Here is a 2808-nt window from a genome sequence, read left to right as displayed (position 1 = left end):
TTGAAGCTTGGTAGAGTGGGCGTCAGTGCAATGGGATCAGGAGGGGTCTGTGTAGGGTAGGGGGTGAGCGAGGACAATTTGGTGTTGAGGGTTGCCATCCTGTCAAGTGTGGTGTTGTAGAAGTGTAGTGAGAGGGAGTCGCAGAGTGATTGTGTGGGAATGGTGTGGGCACAGGTTCAGGTAGTTTTCACAAATTCTAAGATGATCTTGTGGAGTTCTTTGCTGCTGCTGCCACAGTTCAGAATGTGTTGATTATAATAGGCTTTTTTGGCCTTTTCGGGTCGTGGATTTGTAATTACGGTGGTGGAGGGCAAACATGGGTCAATTGAGATTGGTTTTAGATGCTCGCCATTTGCATTCAAGAGAGTTAGTCTGTTTTTTTAATGTCCTCAGGTGGGGCGTGAACCATTTGGGGGACGGTTGCGGGGTGCGAGGCGGTGAGAGGAATTAGTGATTCTTTAAGCCAGGAGTCGAAGGATTCGATGGTTAAGGGTCTACCATAGGACAGAGTTGCGGGCAGATGGAGTAGCAGGGCTTCAGCTAGGTCGGGGAGTACCTTGACTTTGTTCCAGCACCTGTGATCAAAAGTGGGGACAGGGGGAGCTGTAGGAGATGGGGCCGGTGCGTGGATGGAGGAAGGGATGGCAAAGTGGTCTGTCCACATAAGCGGTTTGGGACTGGATGTAGAGACCATGTCATAGGAGCTGAAAATCGAATCAAGTGTGTACCCACCTGAGTGAGTTGGACCAGTGGTATGTTGGGAGAGGTTAAGGGCATCAAGACTGTCGACCAGAGGATGGGTCATGGGGTTGTTGGGCATATGAAATCAGATATTGAAATCTCCCAGGAGTGTGAGAGATGGGTGATTTACCTGAATCGTAGCTATTGAATCACAGAGATTGTTGGCTCGGTGTCTGTCATTTCCAGGGGGTCTCTAGATGAGTAGGAAGCTGTGGGTGAAAGTAGATGGCAGCGAGAACTTTACAAGAAAGGATTCACGGGAAGCATTGCAAGTCTGGGATTCGATGAGTGAGACGGAGAAATCTGTGGACGATAAGTGAGTAGCCAGGGGGGAAGGTCTTGTGAGCGACTGGTGCAAATTTGGAGAACCAGGTTTCGATGCAAAAAATGATGTCGGGTTTGTCAGATGTTAGGAGGTCAAAGATGCATGTCTGTTTCTTGCTACGGAGCGGGCATTAAAGAGGATGCATATGACTTTGTGAGGGGAGATGGTTTTTGTGACGTTTGTTGCTGGGAGTGCTCAGTGGACATAGGTGTCCGAAGAGGTGGGGGATGCAGTAGCATGATTCAGGGGGGTTGGTACTGGTTGAAGGGAGGTAAAGGGGGGACTGGATGCCTGTGCACTTTGAGTGTAGTGTGAGATATGGGTTACGTCGATGGGGGGCGGGAAGAGTAGGCGGGTGGTGGTAGGTATGAGAGACAAGGGGGGGAGGATCAGCAGTGATTGGAAGGGTGGTGAGTGGAGCACTTGCGGTGTCGGGGGCAAGGCAGGTTGTTTCTGGTTCGGGTCTGGACCAGGAGAGTAGCATACTTATAAGATTTGATCTGGGAATGACAGAGAATTCTTGTACTTGTGACCGAGCCAGAGCCTTTTAGTAGCTTTGGATACTTTTTTCAGTCTAAAAAGATCTAGAGTTAACCATTTAGGATGTGGGGATTTGCAAGCAAGGAAGGAAGGTTTCAGGATTATGAGGTCAGGAAAGAGGTGAGCCAGCAGTTGAATGAGCAAGTACTAAACAGACCCATACAGGGGAAGAGGGAATGTTGTCTGGAGAGTATTCTGACCTTTCACAATCATGAATTTCTGCCAACCTGTAAGGGGAAAACTGTGCTGAGACGTTAGAGAGGAGACGAAAGAAGAATGGAAAGGGTAATGGCTGAGTGGTCAGACAAAGAACAGAGGAGAAGAAACAAATGCAAGACTGTAATTGGAGAATCGAAAATCAAGGGCATGGCCAACCTGAGGCGTAGAGCCTGTGAGTAGTTGAGTAATGTTGTAAGTGGCCCTGTTATTTATAAGACTGCAGTCACTGCATGGAGTGGCACATTCCGCCCATATCGTAAAATCACCCAACACAAGCAGGAGAGAAGAGGAAATAGCAAGGTGGGCGAAAGCATCCATAGAGGAGTCTGGAAAAGAGGAGCTTGGGCTAGAGGCTTGCGGGTGGAGACCAAAACAAGAGAAATAGAAAGGGAACAAGGGGGTAAACTGCTTAAAGGTGACAGTCTGGCTTGGGGTGCAGCAAAAGATAGCCACACAACTGCTCATTGAGTTGAGGCGGTCCAAGTTGAGAATTGTAGTCAGGAGGGATGGTGGCTGCAATAGAAGGGACAAGGGAGTCGCAGAGGTACGTGAGCTAAAAATAACAGATCAGGTAGTTGAGTTTTTCTGCATGCCTAGGCAAGGAGTGAACATTCAAAAGGAAGGCTTTAAAGGAAGCAAAAGCCAGAGAAGGAGGCGACGCATAAACAGCAGCAATGATAGTGGTGAAAACGAAGTGAAAAACTCGTGCCTGGCTGGATTGATGATAAGAGTATGAGAGGTGGCACAAATGGCACAGAATGTTGAGCCTGAGTAATGCACGCATCAGGCGCAGTACCCGTAGTGTCTGTGCCGGCAGTAAAACGGGGAAGGAAACTTAACATGCCGAATACCAAGATGTGCCCGGGGCAACTTCACCCTTTTTGAGCCTTTGGAGCTCCAGCAACGAAGACTTGAATTCTGCCAGCAAATATGGAAGCCTCGTACATCACAAGCTAGCATGAATTAATAAGATGCCTCAGGCA

This window comes from Ambystoma mexicanum, chromosome 8, assembly GCF_040938575.1.
Source record: "Ambystoma mexicanum isolate Mex_15411 chromosome 8, UKY_AmexF1_1, whole genome shotgun sequence".
Taxonomy (NCBI): domain Eukaryota; kingdom Metazoa; phylum Chordata; class Amphibia; order Caudata; family Ambystomatidae; genus Ambystoma; species Ambystoma mexicanum.
Note: the sequence above shows the minus strand (reverse complement) of the source record.